The following is a 22654-nucleotide window of genomic DNA, read 5'->3' on the forward strand; positions in this document are numbered from 1 at the left end:
TAATAGTCGGCATGGACTGGCTGAAGGAGATGTAATAGTTAGGGAGATGAAGGAGATGCAATTCGCATTGTACGAGAAGAAGGAGAACCTTAATGGTGTACGGAGAAAAGGGCAACACGAAGCTACATCTTATTAGTAATTTGAAGGCACAAAAACTAATAAGAAAAGGTTGCTATGCTGTTCTAGCACACGTTGAGAAAGTACAAACTGAAGAAAAGAGCACCAATGATGTTCCCGTCGCAAAAGAATTTCCCGATGTATTTTCGAAAGAATTACCGGGACTACCTCCACATCGATCTGTTGAATTTCAAATAGATCTTGTACCAGGAGCTGAACCAATAGCTCGTGCTCCTTACAGACTCGCACCCAGCGAGATGAAAGAACTGCAAAGCCAACTGCAAGAACTATTAGCACGTGGTTTCATTCGACCAAGCACATCACCATGGGGAGCTCCTGTTTTGTTTGTCAAGAAGAAGGATGGTACATTTAGGTTGTGTATTGACTACAGAGAGTTGAATAAACTTACCATCAAAAACCGTTATCCACTGCCGAGAATTGACGACTTATTTGATCAACTATAAGCAGTTTATTCGAAAATTGATTTACGTTCTGGATATCATCAAATGTGAGTAAAGGAGGATGATATTCCAAAAACTGCTTTTAGGACGCGTTATGGTCATTACGAGTTTATGGTTATGCCATTTGGATTGACTAACGCACTAGCTGTGTTCATGGACCTTATGAACTGAGTGTGTAGGCCATATATTGACAAGTTTGTCATTGTTTTCATCGATGACATACTTATTTACTCAAAGAATGATCAAGAGCACGAAGAACATTTGAGAAAAGTGCTAGAAGTATTGAGGAAAGAAAAACTGTAAGCTAAGTTTTCAAAGTGTGCATTTTGGTTGGAAGAAGTTCAATTCCTCAGTCACATAGTAAACAAAGAAGGTATCCAGGTGGACCCGGCAAAGATCGAAACCGTTGAAAAGTGGAAAACCCCAAAAACTCCGAAGCATATACGTCAATTTTTAGGATTGGCTGGTTACTACAGAAGATTCATCCAAGATTTCTCCAAAATAGCAAAACCCTTGACTGCATTAACGCATAAAGGGAAGAAATTTGAATGGAAGGATGAACAAGAGAAGGGGTTTCAGTTATTGAAGAAAAAGCCAACTACGGCACCTATATTGTCATTGCCTGAAGGGAATGATGATTTTGTGATTTATTGTGACGCATCAAAGAAAGGTCTCGGTTGTGTATTAATGCAACGAACGAAGGTGATTGCTTATGCGTCTAGACAATTGAAGATTCACGAGCAAAATTATACAACTCACGATTTGGAATTGGGTGCTGTTATTTTTGCATTAAAGACTTGGAGGCATTATTTATATGGGGTTAAAAGTATTATATATACCGACCAAAAAAGTCTCCAACATATATTTAATCAGAAGCAACTGAATATGAGACAACGCAGGTGGATTGAACTGTTGAATGATTATGATTTTGAGATTCGATACCACCCGGGGAAGGCGAATGTGGTAGCCGACGCTTTGAGCAGAAAGGACAGAGAACCTATACGGGTAAAAGTGATATTGCTTTAAACATACATATATTTCGACGCAATATCATTCATATTTCATCAGCTTTTACCGAAACGAAGATATTCAAATGAATAATTCACGAGAAAAACGATAAAAGTAAACGCGAGCTTAAAGTAAGAAGAAATTCGATAAAACGATGGATTTAAACCAAATATACATCAAGATAATGTTTACTCGAATACAAGTCAAAGGTGATCGAAGAGAAAGAGTTCAAATGAAAAGTTCCAAGTCGATATACGTCAACACAGGATCAACAAAGAACAAACGAAAAAATAAAATTAAGAAAAACTGTCGACTACTCTTACGCGAAATGTGTGAAGGCTTACGCGAAACGCGTAGTATTTTAACCTTACGCGGTCGTATTTGAAAAGTCATCTCTGTCATCGGCTGGAAATCCACCTCACCTCAGCATCAAACAGGGTTTTTGGTGGTCAGACTTATCCTAACCATGAGATGGATCTGTCTCGTACAATGGCGGGGCACATTGCAAATTAGCTTTTAAGACTAATGAATCTAATCCCCAGATGGATGATCTCCGTAAAGATCAACCGCATCTATGTTTGACCGCGGTCAACATACATATGCCATAACAAATTGAGGTGTGCAAACTCATGGTTCACCGATGATATTTGGACACGATATAATTTTACTCTAAAACTTATGCTATTTTATGAATTATATTGTGTAAAAATATTTTTAGGACATTCGGTTTCAAGTTCCATGATACTTCAATTATGGGGGCGGATAGCTTGCTAATTGCTGATTGAGACTTCGGTTTTCAGTTACCCTCGACCGGAATTTGAGGTTAAAACCGGAAAACGTGTCTAGTGTAAAAACTAGCATGCCATTTTATAAAATCATAAAACGTTTTCACAAGGTCCAATTTTCCCTAAGGATCCAAATTTTTAAAACCTTAATCACGAGTTTCAACTTTGTTTCTGTTGTCAGAATTTTATTTCGTGTGATGTGCGTGTGATCCAATAAATATTGTGTAGTGTTTCCAACTTATTCCATATAGCGTGTGTTTCATTTCGTGTAGCGTGTGTTGTGTGATTTAATATTCGATATGGAAAAATATGTAATGTTCCGATTCTATTTAAAAGATGTAATTGCTTGAGGACAAGCAACGTTCAAGTGTGGGGCATTTTGATATTGCTTTAAACATACATATATTTTGACGCAATATCATTTATATTTCATCAGATTTTACCGAAACGAAGACATTCAAATGAATAATTCACGAGAAAAATGACAAAAGTAAACGCGAGCTTAAAGTAAGAAGAAATTCGATAAAACGACGGATTTAAACCAAATATATATCAAGATAATGTTTACTCGAATACAAGTCAAAGGTGATCGAAGAGAAAGAGTTCAAATGAAAAGTTCCAAGTCGATATACGTCAACACAGGATCAACAAAGAACAAAAGAAAAAATAAAATTAAGAAAAATTGTCGACTACTCTTACGCGAAACGTGTGAAGGCTTACGCGAAACGCGTACTATTTTAACCTTACGCGGATCGTGTAAGTGTCTACGCGAAACGCGTAAGGTTGAGACCAGATTCAGATTCATTTTCACATGGGACGGTTGCTTTTTGGATTTAATAAATACAACTTTACACTTTACAGAATGAAAGGAGGAGCATTACAGTGTAAAGAAGTCTACCTACTACTTCTAATATTATGATATAATACGGAGTACATTACAGAGAGGGACACAGAGAGGAGTTAGGAACACAGAAAAAAAAAATACACAAACACAAATATACTACAACACATACGCAGCAGAAATTTAGGAGGGAACAACACAAAAAAATATTAGTCTTTTTATTCAAAGTACTCTGTACTCGTTGTAATTACAGTTCCAAAAGGAATATTTAGGATAGTTTTTATTTCAAGGGTGTATTGTTCGTGATTAAGGGTATTATTTTACTCGCTAAAGGGGTGTTGTTATTGTAATTTTCTACTGTTTAAAGTAAATGAGAGTGAAGATTTTCGTAAGTATATCGCATTAAAATTATCGTTATCAATTTTTATCATTTTTATTATGTTTGTAATTTTATATTTTCATGTTTACCTTAGTATAATGAGTATCTAATTTCCCTAGTGTTTGCTTAGATGTAGAGCCCATAGTGAAATGGATTGTTATCATTAGTAATAATTAAAATGTAAATTTTAGTATTTGTAACATTGAGCCTAATTAAAAGAACCATTATTATGTACCTGTATATTCAACCCCTGTCACTCAATTTATTAGATTAAAATAACGAAAGTTATTTTTATCTATATAAATTAAGCTTCAACATTAAAAGTGATCTAGACGAACTTATGAATAATTTATTAACACTAAATTAGAAATAAAGTTCGGTGGTTTGGGTAATATCACGAGTCATATAATAGTGAAATTGTAAAAAGGGAAACCGTTATGATTTGGGTTTTGGCGAAGGTCAAAACTGGGTTGGGTCTCAATTTAAATACTTAAGGACTAGTAACTATCTAAATATAATCCAATGAAAATTAGATTTAATTTAGTTAGTTAAAACTTTATATTTATTCGAAAGGAAAATATAAGTTTTGTACTAAACATTTTAATACGAGCTTAAACTTAAAACAATCCATGGATCTAGAGGTAACACATTTAAGTAACCACTCCCATTTATATATATTGTAAAATTATTATTATTGTTATTTACGTATTATTATTATTATTACACACTAAAATATAAAAATTACATCAAAATACTCAAATCTGTACCAGCACTGTTTGTCACCTGGACTATAACATACGCGGATTGTGTATAATTCTATACGATACGCGTACGTTTTAAAACATACGCGGAACGCGTATATCATTACGTGAAATGCGTAAGTATTAATACGAGTACTGTAGCAATTAGGTTAAAATCTAGGGTTTTAAATATTTTATTATTATATTTAAGTTATTAATTTATAACTAGTATTTAAGATAATAATTTATAATTAGTAATTAGTTTATAATTAGTTAATTATTATAATTCCTATTAATTTATATTAATTTAATTAAAATATGTTATTTAGTTAATTTAAATAAATTTATATTATAATTGCTCAAAATAAAATTCTAATCAATTAGTTTTATTAAAAGTTATTATTTTATTAATTATCATTTAGTAATAAACTTATTAGTATAATTTCAATTAATTCACTTTTAAGTTAATAATTATAAATAATGTATTCGTATAAATTAATAAGTAGTTCAATTAAATTAGGATTAAGTTATATTATATTATTATTAAGTAGTATTATAAATTCCTAATCCAAAACCCCCTTTAAATAAGTTTAACCTCAAAGACTATTAAAAAATAAAAATAATTTAAACACTGTCTCCCTGTGGAACGAACCGGATTTACCAACAAACTAAACTACACGGATAGGACTAGTTGCCTATATATGTTTGAAACCAACCTAAATTCATTAAAATACCATATATACAATAAATCAATTCGTGTAACAAAACAACTCAAATCCGTTCATAAATAAAGGTATTGTTTCAACGCATCAACTTTTTGGCGCCGCTGCCGGGGAGCGGTTTTTGTTTAAAAGATTTTAATAGACTTTAGGTAATTCAATCCTTTTATAGGAATTCAAAACTAGAAAAGCTTTTGGTGTTATGATTTCATAATAGAAATTAATGCATGAATTTACGTTCCTCCAACACTGAATTAACTCCTCCATATCCTGAACCCGAAAGAGAATTTCACGATCGTTTAAGAGCTCAAGAAGTAGAATCTCTTACTGAGGATTTAGAATCACTTTCATTAGATTCTAACTATGAACCAGATATTCAACCAATCATAGAGCCAGTTATTAAGAAAGAAGAAGAGATGGCTGTTATAAATCAAACGATGGAAGCATTAATGAAGGCGACAAGAACAGGTCAAGGTCACGCAATTATCCAACCTACGATGACTGACGGCTTTGAAATAAAAGGTCAATTCCTTCACATGGTGACTAATACATGCCAATTTGGTGGAGCTCCAAATGAGGATGCTAACGAGCATCTTCGTAAGTTTGTAAGCATTTGCAAGCTATTCAAAATTAAGGATGTCTCCGATGAAGTCGCATGTTTGGAAAATCTTTCCATGGTCCCTAAAGGACGATGCATGAGATTGGCTAGACTCATTACCAGAAGGTTATATCGAAGACTGGAATGACATGATGGACAAATTCTTGTCAGAGTTCTTCCCTGCTTCAAAAGCAGCAAAATTGCAAAGTGATATAAATCATTTCAAGCAAAAGTTTAACGAGACCCTTTATGAAGCTTGGACCCGATTCAACAAAATGCTTAGGGTATGTCCTCAACACGGGTTGAATACATTCCAAAAAGTCCAAATATTCTATAAAGGAGTAAATGTTGCTACTAGAAAAGATATCGATATTGTAGCTGGAGGTTCGATAATGAAGAAAACACCAGAAGACGCTCACACAATCATTGCCGATATAGCAGCACATTCCCATAATTGGCATCAAGAGATAGAATTCTCTAGATCATCAATTGTTGCTAATATCGAAAGCAATGATGAAATTGCTTCTTTAAAAGTTCAAATGGCAAATCAAGCAAGACAAATTGAGAAAGTAACCAAGGAAATGCATGCTATCAGGGTAGGATGTGAAATGTGCCAAGGCCCCCATCTTACTAGAGATTGTGATAAAACAACGATGGAATAGCAAGCAAATTTCTTAGGTTACTTGCGAAAAGGTGAAATGAATTTCAACGATTTTCCAGCGATAGAATCAAATAACCGAAAATATCCTCCAATTAACAACTACCAAGTAGGAGGATCTTCAGGTTTAAATAATAATAACTATCAAGGAGGAAATCCGCTTTACCAAAATAACCGAAATTTCCAAAATCAAAATCAAAATCAAAGAAATGCACCACCAGGTTACAATAACCTAAATAACCGAAATCAACCTCAACGAATTTATCAAAATAATTTCCAACACAATCAACCACAACCACAACCACAAGCACTTATACAACCACAACCCGAAAAGAAATCCGGTTTAGAAGATCTCTTAAGAGATTTTATGGTTAAGCACGAGCAAACTGAGGAAATTCAAACTCAACAAATTCGAAATCAACAAGCTACGATTCAGAATTTAGAAAGAGATGTTGGAAGGATCTCACAGTTACAATCAGAGAGGCCACCAGGTGCTCTTCCCTCAAATACTCAAGTGAATCCCAACAACAATCAAACAAGGAATGAGCATGTAAATGCTATAACTACTAGAAGTGGTTTAACTGTTAACCCAGAAACTAGTAAGACCTCAGAAGTTCCTTTATCTTCTTCTAGTTTACAAGAACCTGTTGATATAGATGAACATGTTGAGAAAGAACAAGGAAAAAATGATCCACCTGAGATCATATCAAAGAAAAGTGAAGAAACACCTGTAAAGGTGCACAAGGCAACTATTCCATACCTGAAGGCATTAAAGAAAGACAAACTCGCGAGCCAATATCAAAAATTTGCAGATATGATCAAGCAAATTAGCATTAACATGCCACTCGCGGAAGTTCTTAGGGGTATGCCAAATTATGGAAGGTTTATCAAGGATCTCATAGCCGACAAAGGTAAATATGAAGAGGTTTCAACCACATTCCTCAATGAGGAATGCTCAGCAATTTTGCAAAAGTAAAAGATGCCACCGAAACTCGGAGATCCTGGTAGTTTCATTATTCCTTGTCTGATTGGAGATTCAGTAATGTACGATGCATTAGCTGACTTAGGCGCAAGTATCAATCTTATGCCACACTCCTTATACTTAAAACTAAACCTAGGTGATCTAAAACCAACTAAGATGTGTATACGCCTAGCAGATAGAACTTTTAACTATCCTATTGGTATTGCCGAAAACCTACCAGTTAAAGTCAATCATTTAATCTTTCCTGCCGACTTCGTTGTCCTTGATATGGAAGAAGATAGCAAGGTTCCCCTAATTCTAGGGTGACCATTTCTAAATACCGCTGACGCGATTGTGCGTGTTAAAGATAAAAAGCTTAGTCTAGGTGTAGGGGAAGATAGAGTTACCTTAAACATAGACAAGGCTATGAAATAACCTATCTCCTCCGATAACGAATGTTATAAGTTAGACATTGTTGATTGTTGTGTTGAAAAAGAATTGCAAGAATTACTAAATATAGACACCTCGAACTTCACCCCAATGAGTGAACGTGATGAATTCGATGTAGAACTTGAACTTGACGAATTGTTGAAAGTAGTCATCGATGAAGATTGCTGTGAGGAAGAAATTCCCAAGGAAGATGAACCCTTTGAAGAAATTACCGATGGTAACAGGTTCCGAATAAAATCTTCCTTGGAAGAACCACCAACCTTGGAGCTTAAAGAACTCCCGGAACATTTGGAGTATGCTTATCTCCAAGGTACATCACAATTACCTGTTATAATTTCATCAAAACTTTCCAATGACGAAAAGAGTAGGTTAATGTCCGTTCTAAAAACTCATAAGAAAGCAATTGCTTAGAAAACAACTGATATTCCAGGGATTAACCCCGCTTATTTTACTCATAAGATTCTAATCGAAGAAGATTTTAAACCCGTAGTACAAAGACAACGAAGGTTAAACCCTAACATGAAAGAAGTTGTCAAAAAGGAGGTTATCAAGTTACTTGATGCCGGGTTAATATACCCTATAACCGATAGCCCATGGGTTAGTCCTGTTCAAGTGGTACCCAAGAAAGGAGGTACAACTGTTGTTCTTAATGATGATAATGAACCTGTTCCTACAAGAACAGTCACTGGTTAGAGAGTCTGTATAGACTACCGTCGTTTAAATGACGCCACAAGGAAAGATCATTTCCCACTTCCTTATATTGACCAAATGCTAGAACGTTTAGCGGGGAAAGAGTACTATTGTTTCCTTGATGGATTCTCCAGTTATTTTCAAATTCCCATTGATCCAAAAGACCAAGATAAGACAACTTTTACTTGTCCATTTGGTACATTCGCATACCGACGAATGCCGTTCGGATTATGCAACGCGCCAGGCACCTTTCAAAGGTGTATGATGGCAATATTTCATGACATGATAGAAGGAAGTATGGAAGTCTTTATGGACGATTTCTCTATTTTTGGAGACTCCTTCGATTCATGCCTTTCAAACCTTGAGCGAATGTTAATTCGTTGTGAGGAATCAAATCTTGTTTTAAATTGGGAAAAATGCCACTTCATGGTGAAGGAAGGCATTGTTTTAGGACACAAGATTTCTCGAGATGGAATGGAAGTAGACAAAGCTAAGATCGATGTAATCTCAAAGCTTCCTCCTTCAACTAACGTTAAAGGAATTCGAAGTTTCTTAGGTCATGCGGGATTCTATCGACGATTCATAAAGGATTTTTCCAAAATCGCTAGACCCATGACTAAAATTCTCGAGAAAGACAGTACATTCGATTTCAATGACGAATGCTTACAAGCTTTCTCCATTCTAAAAAATAAACTTACGAATGCACCCATTATGGTATCACCCGACTGGTCCAAACCTTTCGAGCTAATGTTTGATGCTAGTGATTTCGCGATGGGAGCTGTTTTAGGTCAACGTCAAGATAACAAATTTCAACCAATTTACTACGTAAGTAAAACACTTACAGGAGCTCAGTTGAATTACACAACTACTGAGAAGGAGCTCCTTGCAGTAGTTTTTTCTTTCGATAAGTTTAGATCTTACTTAGTGTTATCTAAAACAATTGTTTATACCGATCATTCAGCCTTAAAGTACTTATTCAAAAAGCAAGATGCTAAACCTAGACTAATTCGTTGGATTCTTCTCCTACAAGAATTCGACATTGAAATTAAGGATAAAAAAGGTTCTGAAAATCTCGCTGCGGATCACTTATCCCGTCTTGAAAATCCTAACTTAGAAACACTCGACGAATCTGTTATTCACGATACTTTTCCGGACGAGTTCCTTATGAGAATTGAAACAGAAGAAGAAATTTCATGGTTTGCGGGCTATGCTAATTATCTAGCCGCGGGAATTCTTGTTAAAAATCAAACTTATCAGCAAAAGAAGAAATTCTTTGCTGATCTGAAGTTTTACTTCTGGGAAAGCCCTAACCTCTTTCATATAGGGGCTGACCAAGTTATTCGTCGATGTGTATACGGTAAAGAAGTGCAACAAATTCTAGAGCACTGTCATGAAGGACCGGCTGGTGGACATTTCAGACCAAGCTATACAGCCAAAAAGGTATTTGACTCAGGTTTTTACTGGCCTACAATTTTTAAAGATGCATACAATATGGTAAAAATTTGTGATGCTTGTCAAAGATCTGGAAATATCTCCAAGAGAGACGAAATGCCACAACAAAGCATCCTAGTATGCGAAGTATTCGACATTTGGGGTATTGACTTCATGGGTCCATTCCCCGTTTCTAACAAATGCAAATACATTCTTGTGGCAGTCGATTACGTTTCTAAATGGGCTGAAGCAAAAGCCCAACCCACTAACGATGCTCGAGTTGTTGTCAACTTTCTTAAAAATCTTTTCTCACATTTTGGGATTCCAAAAGCATTAATCAGTGATCGTGGAACTCATTTTACAAATCAATTACTCGAGAAAGTGCTTAAAAAGTACGGAGTTAATCATCGTTTTTCAACTTCTTACCACCCTCAAACGAGTGGCCAAGTTGAAAACACAAACAGAGGTCTTAAACGAATTTTAGAAAGAACGGTTAAAAATAATCCAAAAATCTGGCATCGAAAGCTAGATGATGCGCTTTGGGCATTTAGAACTGCATTCAAAACGCCCATCGATACTACACCTTTCCAATTGATTTACGATAAGGCGTGTTATCTACCTGTCGAAGTTGAACACAAGGCATACTGGGCTCTGAGAGAATGTAATACCGACCTTGTGAAAGCCGGAGAAAACCGATTCTTATAACTGAATGAATTAGATGAATTAAGACTACAAGCGTATGAAAACTCTAAAACATACAAGGAGAAAACTAAAAGATGGCACGATGCACGGTTAAAAGAAAAGAAAGAATTTGAACAAGGGGATAAAGTATTAGTATTCCAATCACATTTTAAGTTTTCACCTGGGAAACTTAGATCCCGATGGACTGGGCCATATATAATAAAACAAGTTTTTCCATCTGGATATGCAGAATTATATAGCAAAGACGATGGAAATTTCAAAGTGAACGGTCATCGACTCAAATTATACTTTGAAGGAATCAATACTACAGAAAGAGACGAGATCACCTTCTACCCTAAGGACAAGTAAATTCAGGGAAACTTTAAGGTTTTTCAACTCCATTCTCGAACGTTATTTTCATCTTTAAGAGTGGGGTTTGTTCGGTCTTTCCCTAGCATACACTAAAGAACTAGTCTTCTCCCTCCATTCTATTTTTATTTTATTTTCTTCTTTTCGTTTTTTTTATTGTTTATTTTCAAGATGCGCAATCAATATGTCTACAACCAATTCTTTTTGATGTGCGATAAAATTTTACCGAGAGATGTGGTTTTAGATATAAAAAGAAGATGCGATCAGGTGATTAAAGAAATAAGGTAAAAACTTAACGAGAAAAATTATGCCAAAAGAAAATCAAAATCAGCTAAGAAACGTCGAGCGCGTCATTTGGGCAAATGTGTAAAATGTGGAAACGCAGCTCATTACGGAAATTGCCCAAAGAACCAGACGGACTCTAATTACGAGTACGTAACCTTATGCCGAGAAGGGCCTTTTAAATGTTCAAAGGAAAACCTCTTAAACCAACGAGGTTACGCCTACGAAGCCATGGGGGGCGAAATGATGCGACTTCACTACGAGGCGAGTCAACGCGGTTTCACAATCTAATTCTTTTTCTCGCAAATTGTGTGTTTGTGCATTTTTGTAATTTTGTGCATTTTTGTGTGTTTATGTTTTGGTATGTTTTAGTTGGTATTTGTTTGTTGTGTTTTTATAAAAAAAAGGTCTACCATTTAAAATTGATAAACCTTGAGTTTAACCTGTTTTCATTGAAAACGATAATGCTAAGTGTAATAACTGAATTGTCATTTTTCAAATTGCACGAAATTTATTGTTGGATTCATAATATATCTTTTAAATGGTAAACCACCAAAAAAAAAAAAAAAAAGGGTCCTAAAGCTTAAGCGAAACGTGTGGCTTTCCACACGAAACACGTAGAATTAAAAACTACGCGAAACGCGTACTCCTACGCGAAACGCGTAAGGTCAAAATTATAAACATATCAGATCGACCAGCAGCTACCTCTTCACATTTTATTTTTTATTTTTTTTTTTGTTGCTGTGGAAGAGAGGAAGGAGCAAAAACCCTAAAAATCACACCCAAACACTAAATTAACACTATCAATCTCCTCCAATTCATCCATCTTTCAACATGCCAAGATTGGTAAGGGTCCTAAACCCAATTTACCCTTGTTCTTCAAGTTTTTCATTAATTATTTGTTTAGCTTTAATCCGAATTTGGAGCTTGTTATTGTTAAATTTTGCTTGATTATTGCTATGGCTATGTTGTTAGTATGTTATTAAACCCGACTAGCATGAAAATTTAATGTTTAATTGATTATTGAAAAGTTAGGGTTTATGTAAATTGGGGAAATTGAGGAATTGCTATTGAATTGTGTTATTTTGGGTCTAATTAGATGTTTTTAGATGTTTTGATAGTAGTAGAACCATTGAATATAAGTTTGATTGATTGATTTTGTGATTTTAATTTTCGTCTAAATTTCGTAATTTTTTGTAATTGTCATGAATCAAGTATGAATTATAATGATGATTAGGAGCTGGATTATACGCAATGTAATTGAATTGGATTATATATGCTTAGCTCATTGCGTGTTTCCACTTGTGAATTAAACCTTGTTGATTGAAACTTGATTTATGATTTTAAAATTTTGTTTTATTGTTGTTTGTTTTAATTTTTAGAAGTAAACTGTTGTTGAATTATTGATTCCCATGGTGTTGAAACAAGCTTGTATGTCAAGAATGAATTCTTTGCTAACATTAACATACCCAATTGGGACGATTCTCTTGTTTTAAAATGTTATGCAGGGATTATTTAGAATGAGAGCTGTTAATCAACAGCAAGGGGAAGAACAAGTAACACCGGAAATGGAACAACAACTTCAGAATCTGCATCCGAACCTGAGATTTCCTTATGATTTACCTAACCGATTACAAAAGGTTAAGGACTTACTTTCTCTGGTCAATAGAAACATCTCTCCAGTATACGTTGTAGATTGGGCTCCTTTAGGACACCCAGTCAACCTAGATGAACAAATAAGGGGAATTTTAAACCAAAGTTTTACAAACGAATTTAGAATGACTTTCGTTTTTAATGATTTTGAGAGATTGTTTAGTTTAAATAGCCCTGTATATAGAGAATGGTGTTTAGAGTTCTATTCAATCGTTAGAATGAGTTTACACCCAGAAACTATCAATGACCCTAATTTTCTACAATTTCGACTGGGTGGGGTAGATAGAAGTATGTCCCTAAGTAACGTGACTGGCGCATTAGGGATTTACACCGTTGAGGAGATGTTGGCTCCCGGTTTTAGGGAGTATATTTTTACAGGGGCTAGATATACAGGAAATTATGATTCTTCGAGAGTCTGGCAATCTTTCACTAATAGAAATACATATGAGCCAGGCCAAGAATCATACCTAAAGATCACTGATGTTCGCTTTAGAATAATTCATAAGTTTATAGCGAACACAATAAACCAATGGTCATTTACTAATACAGATAAAATTAATTATATTGACCTTTGGTACTTAGATGCGATCAGAGATAGGGATACATTTGTTAGTATACCCTATGGAGTTGCTTACTTTTTGGCCTATGTTAGTAAAGGAGCTAGAGGAACAAGTGACATGTCGGGGGGTCACTACATCACGTGTCTAGGAAACTGGTTCGAACTCAACCCAAGTGAATCAGAACCTCCAATCCAACCGGTAGATCAAGCTGTTAAAACCTTAGGATTGGATGTATATAGGACGGCAAAGGCTATACACGTGAGGGGTGGGGTAATTAGTTTAAGACGATAGGAAGTTGTTGCTCCCGCTCCTATGGAGGAGGATGAGGAACCCGCGAGGGAAACTAGGAGGAGACGCAGACAGCCAGATCAGGCTAGTTCATCTAATGCAGATATGTCTGATTTTGATATGCTACAAAATTCGTTTAATTCATTGAGTTTAGACATAAGAAACTCATATGAAACATGGGGACGGAGATCAGAAGACCAATACACTAGTTTGTCTCGACAGTTAGGGGATGTAAGGGCAACCAAATTAGATCAGGGTAATATTCTAGAAAACATCCGCTACTATCAGAGGGGCCAGGGAGCACAGTTAGAGTGGGCGCATCATCAGGCATATTTATACGCAGCTAACCCACAGGCTTACACACCCTCAGCCTTTCCATCATACCCCCAATGGCAAGCACACGGTGACCCTCTACCTCCACCTTATGACCCCAACGCTGCCTTAGCCGCAAGTCAGGAAGCCTATAGGTGTTTTTACGAGGAACAATGCCTAAATGAACAACGGCAGCAACAGCAGCGGGAACAGGAAGAACAGGGAGGCCCTGCGTGGTCATTTTTCTAGTTTCTTTTTAGTTTTAGAACTATTTATTTGTATTTGTTTGTATAAAATGATTTTTTTTATATGGTGTGTTAATTTACTTTTATATATTTTATATTTACAAAAACTTTTAGTGTGGGGTAAAATTTTTGTACTACTAAAGTACAACCCCATCTCATTTGTGTTTGACATATTTGTTGACAGGTACTTATGATGATGAGATTCGACATAGCGAAACACAAAAGCATTATTGTGATAAAAAGGATTGGATATGTTCATACAATAAGCATTTTACAATCTCCAATTGCTTAACAAAGGAAGTTCTAAACACTTTACACTTTTTGTCCTCTCAAATTTATACATTTAATCTGATTTTATGTAATGAGGGCATTACATAATCTTAAGTGTGGGGTGGGAGTATATAAATTCTCGAGAACTTATAATTTAGTGGTTTTTATGAAAATTTTTACAATTTTTAAACAAATATAACTAATCAATTTTTAAGGTAATATCGAGCAATTAAAGATTAGGTGTCAAAAACCGAAATTATTGTCTCCATACATTAAAAATACATAAGTTTATTTGATTAAAATATATAAAAGAAAACCAAGTATAAAGGAATTTATAAACCCATATGTTTAGAACCATTTATCACATGTTTCTATGAAGTTTATTGCAGATATCATTGCTTTGGAATATATAAACCTGAAAATCTCATTAAGGAAGTAAAGTCTTCCAAAATGACACACTTGCTAACTTATGTTAGAAGATGTAGTCCAGAACAGCTGTAGGTTGACGAAAAATCTTGAAAAGTCATCTCTGTCATCGGCTGGAAATCCACCTCACCTCAGCATCAAACAGGGTTTTTGGAGGTCAGACTTATCCTATCCATGAGATGGATCTATCTCGTACAATGGGGGGCACATTGCAAATTAGCTTTTAAGATTAATGAATCTAATCCCCATATGGATGATCTCCGTAAAGATCAACCGCATCTATGTTTGACCGCGGTCAACATACATATGCCATAACAAATTGAGGTGTGCAAACTCATGGTTCACCGATGATATTTGGACACGATATAATTTTACTCTAAAACTTATGCTATTTTATGAATTATATTGTGTAAAACCATTTTTAGGACATTCGGTTTTAAGTTCCATGATACTTCAATTATGGGGGCGGATAGCTTGCTAATCGTCGACTGAGACTTCGGTTTTCAGTTACCCTTAACCGGAATTTGAGGTTAAAACCGGAAAACGTGTCTAGTGTAAAAACTAGCATGCCATTTTATAAAATCATAAAACGTTTTCACAAGGTCCAATTTTCCCTAAGGATCCAAATTTTTAAAACCTTAATCACGAGTTTCAACTTTGTTTCTGTTGTCAGAATTTCATTTCGTGTGGTGTGCGTGTGATCCAATAAATATTGTGTAGTGTTTCCAACTTATTCCATATAGCGTGTGTTTCATTTTGTGTAGCGTGTATTGTGTGATTTAATGTTCGATATGGAAAAATATGTAATGTTCCGATTCTATTTAAAAGATGTAATTGCTTGAGGACAAGCAACGTTCAAGTGTGGGGTATTTTGATATTGCTTTAAACATACATATATTTCGACGCAATATCATTTATATTTCATCAGCTTTTACCGAAACGAAGACATTCAAATGAATAATTCACGAGAAAAACGACAAAAGTAAACGCGAGCTTAAAGTAAGAAGAAATTCGATAAAACGACGGATTTAAACCAAATATATATCAAGATAATGTTTACTCGAATACAAGTCAAAGGTGATCGAAGATAAAGAGTTCAAATGAAAAGTTCCAAGTCGATATACGTCAACACAGGATCAACAAAGAACAAACGAAAAAATAAAATTAAGAAAAACTGTCGACTACTCTTATGCGAAAAGTGTGAAGGCTTATGCGAAACGCGTAGTATTTTAACCTTACGCGGATCGTGTGAGTGTCTACGCGAAACGCGTAAGGTTGAGACCAGATTCAGATTCATTTTCACATGGGACGGTTGCTTTTTGGATTTAATAAATACAACTTTACACTTTACAGAATGAAAGGAGAAGCATTACAGTGTAAAGAAGTCTACCTTCTACTTCTAATATTATGATATAATACGGAGTACATTATAGAGAGGGACACAGAGAGGAGTTAGGAACACAGAGAAAAAAAATACACAAACACAAATATACTACAACACATACGCAGCAGAAATTTAGGAGGGAACAACACAAAAAAATATTAGTCTTTTTATTCAAAGTACTCTGTACTCGTTGTATTTACAATTCCAAAAGGAATATTTAGGATAGTTTTTATTTCAAGGGTGTATTGTTCGTGATTAAGGGTATTATTGTACGAGCTAAAGGGGTGTTGTTATTGTAATTTTCTACCGTTTAAAGTAAATGAGAGTGAAGATTTTCGTAAGTATATCCCATTAAAATTATCGTTATCAATTTTTATCGTTATTATTATGTTTGTAATTTTATATTTTCATGTTTACCTTAGTATAATGAGTAGCTTTTTTCCCTAGTGTTTGCTTAGATGTAGAGCCCCTAGTGAAATGGATTGTTATCATTTGTAATAATTAAAATGTAAATTTTAGTATTTTTAACATTGAGCCTAATTAAAAGAACCATTATTATGTACCTGGATATTCAACCCCTGTCACTCAATTTATTAGTATTTTTATCTATATAAATTAAGCTTCAACATTAAAAGTGATCTAGACGAACTTATGAATAATTTATTAACACTAAATTAGAAATAAAGTTCGGTGGTTTGGGTAATATCACGAGTCATATAATAGTGAAATTGTAAAAAGGGAAACCGTTATGATTTGGGTTTCGGCGAAGGTCAAAACTGGGTTGGGTCTTAATTTAATACTTAAGGACTAGTAACTATCTAAATATAATCCAATGAAAATTAGATTTAATTTAGTTAGTTAAAACTTTATATTTATTCGAAAGGAAAATATAAGTTTTATACTAAACATTTTAATACGAGCTTAAACTTAAAACAATCCTTGGATCTAGAGGTAACACATTTAAGTAACCACTCCCATTTATATATATTGTAAAATTATTATTATTGTTATTTACGTATTATTATTATTATTACACACTAAAATATAAAAATTACATCAAAATACTCAAATCTGTACCAGCACTGTTTGTCACCTGGACTATAACATACGCGGATCGTGTATAATTCTATACGATACGCGTACGTTTTAAAACATACGCGGAACGCGTATATCATTACAAGAAACGCGTAAGTATTAATACGAGTACTGTAGCAATTAGGTTAAAATCTAGGGTTTTAAATATTTTATTATTATATTTAAGTTATTAATTTATAACTAGTATTTAAGATAATAATTTATAATTAGTAATTAGTTTATAATTAGTTAATTATTATAATTCCTATTAATTTATATTAATTTAATTAAAATATGTTATTTAGTTAATTTAAATAAATTTATATTATAATTGCTCAAAATAAAATTCTAATCAATTAGTTTTATTAAAAGTTATTATTTTATTAATTATCATTTAGTAATAAACTTATTAGTATAATTTCAATTAATTCACTTTTAAGTTAATAATTATAAATAATGTATTCGTATAAATTAATAAGTAGTTCAATTAAATTAGGATTAAGTTATATTATATTATTATTAAGTAGTATTATAAATTCCTAATCCAAAACCCCCTTTAAATAAGTTTAACCTCAAAGACTATTAAAAAATAAAAATAATTTAAACATTGTCTCCCTGTGGAACGAACCGGATTTACCAACAAACTAAACTACACGGATAGGACTAGTTGCCTATATATGTTTGAAACCAACCTAAATTCATTAAAATACCATATATACAATAAATCAATTCGTGTAACAAAACAACTCAAATCCGTTCATAAATAAAGGTACTGTTTCAAAGCATCAAAAAGCTATGAATATAATTATTCGTACTAACCTTACTACTCAAATAAAGGAGGCGCAACAAGGAGTTGTAAAAGAAAGAAAGTTGAAGAATGAGATACCCAAAGGATCAGAGAAACATCTTAATATTCGGGAAGACGGAACCCGATATAGGGTTGATAGAATTTGGGTACCAAGGTTTGAAGATGTGAGAGAAATGGTACTTAAAGAAGCACATAAAACCATATATTCAATACATCCCGGAGCGGGGAAGAAGTATAAAGATCTCAAGAAACACTTTTGGTGGCCAGGTATGATAGCCGATATTGCTAAATATGTAGGAGAATGTTTGACGTGTTCTAAGGTCAAAGCTGAACATCAGAAACCATCAGGTCTACTACAACAACCTGAAATCCCGGAATAGAAATGGGAAAACATTACCATGGATTGCATTACTAAATTGCCAAGGACTGCAAGTGGTTATGATACTATTTGGGTAATAGTTGATCATCTCACTAAGTCAGCACACTTCCTGCCAATGAGAGAAGATGACAAAATGGAGAAGTTGACGCGATTGTATTTGAAGGAGGTTGTCTCCAGACATGGAATACCCGTATCTATTATCTCTGATAGGGATGGTAGATTTGTTTCAAGGTTCTGGCAGACGTTGCAATAAGCATTGGGGACTCGTCTAGACATGAGTACTGCCTATCATCCACAAACTGATGGGCAGAGCGAAAGGACGATACAAACGCTTGAAGACATGCTACGAGCATGTGTTATTAATTTCAGAAACATTTGGGATCGACACCTACCGTTAGCAGAATTTTCCTACAACAACAGTTATCATTCTAGTATTGAGATGACGCCGTTTGAGGCACTTTATGGTAGAAAGTGCAGGTCTTCGATTTGTTGGAATGAAGTGGGGGATAGACAGATTACAGGTCCGGAGATAATACAAGAAACTACCGAGAAAATCATCCAAATTCAACAACGATTGAAAACCGCCCAGAGTCAACAAAAGAGCTACGCGGACAGTAAAAGAAAAGATATAGAGTTTGAAATTGGAGAAATGGTCATGCTTAAGGTTTCACCTTGGAAAGGCGTTGTTCGATTTGGTAAACGGGGGAAACTAAATTCAAGGTACATTGGACCATTCAAGATTATAGATCGTGTCGGACCAGTAGCTTACTAATTGGAGCTACCTCAACAACTCGTAGCTGTACATAACACTTTCCACGTCTCGAATTTGAAGAAATGTTTTGCTAAAGAAGATCTCACTATTCCGTTAGACGAAATTCAAATTAATGAAAAACTTCAATTCATTGAAGAACCCGTCAAAATAATGGATCGTGAGGTTAAGAGACTTAAGCAAAACAAGATACCGATTGTTAAGGTTCGATGGAATGCTCATAGAGGACCTGAGTTCACCTGGGAGTGTGAAGATCAGATGAAGAAGAAATACCCGCATCTATTTCCAGAAGATTCGTCAACACCTTCAACAGCTTAAAATTTTGGGACGAAATTTATTTAACGGGTAGGTACTGTAGTGACCCGAACTTTTCCATGTTTATATATATTAATTGAGATTGATATTTACATGACTAAATGTTTCCAACGTTTTAAGCAATCAAACTTGTTAAGACTTGATTAAATGAAATAAGTTTCATATAGACAATTGATCACCCAAGTTGACCGGCGATTCACGAACGTTACAAAATTGTAAAAACTACATGTTGTGGTATATATAGACATATATATATGGTTGACATAATATTATGATGAGTAAGTATCTCACTAAATATATTAACAATGTGTGATACACATAAGAAATGAGATTACTAAGTTAAGAAACTCGAAATGATATATATAACGATTATCGTTATGATAACGTCTACTAAATACATATGTATCATATTAAGATATTGATACACTATATTTAACATGATAAAATGATATTTAAATATATCATTAAGTGTGTTAACAATTAACTACATATGTAAAAACAAGACTACTAACTCAAGAATTACGAAACGAGACTTATATGTAACGATTATCGTTGTAACAATATTTTAATGTATGTATCATATTAAGAGATATTGATACATAATAATATCATGATAATATAATAATTTAACATCTCATTTGATATAATAAACATTGGGTTAACAACATTAATTGAGATCGTTAACTTAAAGGTTTTAAAACAACACTTACATATAACGACTAACGGAGACTTAACGAATCCATTAGAATGTATATACATGTTGTGTTTTGATATGTATTCTTACACTTTTTAAAGACTTCAAGACACATATCAAAGTACTTCTAATTAACAAAAATGCTTACAATTACATCCTCGTTCAGTTTCATCAACAATTCTACTCATATGCACCCGTATTCATACTCGTACAATACACAGCTTTTAGATGTATGTACTATTGGTATATACACTCCAATGATCACCTATTAGCAGCTCATGTGAGTCACCTAACACATGTAGGAACCATCATTTGGCAACTAGCATGAAATATCTCATAAAATTACAAAAATATTAGTAATCATTCATGACTTATTTACATGAAAACAAAATTACATATCCTTTATATCTAATCCATATACCAACGACCAAAAACACCTACAAACACTTTAATTCTTCAATTTTCTTCATCTAATTGATCTCTCTCAAGTTCCAACTTCAAGTTCTAAGTGTTCTTCATAAATTCCATAAGTATAGTTTCATAAAAATCAAGAATACTACCAAGTTTGCAAGTTTACTTCCAAGCTTTCTAATCCATTCCAAGTAATCATATAAGATCAAGGAACCTTTGTTATTTACAGTAGGTTATCTTTCTAATTCAAGGTAATATTCATATTCAAACTTTGATTCAATTTCTATAACTATAACAATCTTATTTCGAGTGAAAATCTTACTTGAACTGTTTTCGTGTCATGATTCTGCTTCAAGAACTTTCAAGCCATCCAAGGATCCTTTGAAGCTAGATCCATTTTTCTCATTTCCAGTAGTTTTATCCAGAAAACTTGAGGTAGTAATGATGTTCATAACATCATTCGATTCATACATATAAAGCTATCTTATTCGAAGGTTTAAACTTGTAATCACTCGAACATAGTTTAGTTAATTCTAAACTTGTTCGCAAACAAAAGTTAATCCTTCTAACTTGACTTTTAAAATCAACTAAACACATGTTCTATATCTATATGATATGCTAACTTAATGATTTAAAATCTGAAAACACGATGAACACCATAAAATCGGATATACGCCGTCGTAGTGAAACCGGGGGCTGTTTTGGTATGGATAATTAAAAACTATGATAAACTTTGATTTAAAAGTTGTTCTTCTAGGAAAATGATTTTTCATATGAACATGAAACTATATCCAAAAATCTTGGTTAAACTCAAAGTGAAAGTATGTTTTTCAAAATGGTCATCAAGATGTCGTTCTTTCGACGGAAATGACTACCTCTTTAGTAATTGACATGTAACTTAAATTTCCGACTACAAACCTATACTTTTTATATTTAGATTCTTAAATTAGAGTTCAATATGAAACCATAGTAATTTGATTCACTCAAAACGGATTTAAAATGAAGAAGTTATGGGTAAAACAAGATTGGATATTTTTGATCTTTTTAGCTACGGGAAATGTTTAACAAATCTATACAAATCATATCCTAGCTAAATTATATTGTATTATATATGTATTCTAATATATTATGTAACCTTGGGATACCATAGACACGTATGCAAATGTTTTGACATATCATATCAACCCATGTATATATATTATTTGGAACAACCATACACACTCTATATGCAGTAATGTTGGAGTTAGCTATACAGGGTTGAAGTTGATTCCAAAAATATATATACTTTGAGTTGTGATCTAGCCTGAGACGTGTATACACTGGGTTGTGGATTGATTCAAGATAATATATATCGATTTATTTCTGTACATCTAACTGTGGACAACTAGTTGTAGGTTACTAACGAGGACAGCTGACTTAATACACTCAAATTTTTAAAACATAACAAAAATGGTTGTAATTATATTTTGATCATACTTTGAAATATATGTACATATTTGTATAGGTTCGTGAATCGATCCATGGCCAAGTCTTATTTCCGAGGAAGGAAATATCTGTGAAAGTGAGTTATAGTCCCACTTTTAAAATCTAATATTTTTGGGATGAGAATACATGCAGGTTTTATAAATGATTTACAAAATAGACACAAGTACGTGAAACTACATTCAATGGTTGAATTATCGAAATCGAATATGCCCCTTTTTATTAAGTCTTGTAATCTAAGAATTAGGGAACAGACATCCTAATTGACGCGAATCCTAAAGATAGATCTATTGGGCCTAACAAACCCCATCCAAAGTACCGGATGCTTTAGTACTTCAAAATTTATATCATATCCGAAGGGTGTCCTGGAATGATGGGGATATTCTTATATATGCATCTTGTTAATGTCGGTTA

This window comes from Rutidosis leptorrhynchoides, chromosome 4 (assembly GCF_046630445.1).
Source record: "Rutidosis leptorrhynchoides isolate AG116_Rl617_1_P2 chromosome 4, CSIRO_AGI_Rlap_v1, whole genome shotgun sequence".
In the NCBI taxonomy this organism is placed as follows: Eukaryota; Viridiplantae; Streptophyta; class Magnoliopsida; order Asterales; family Asteraceae; genus Rutidosis; species Rutidosis leptorrhynchoides.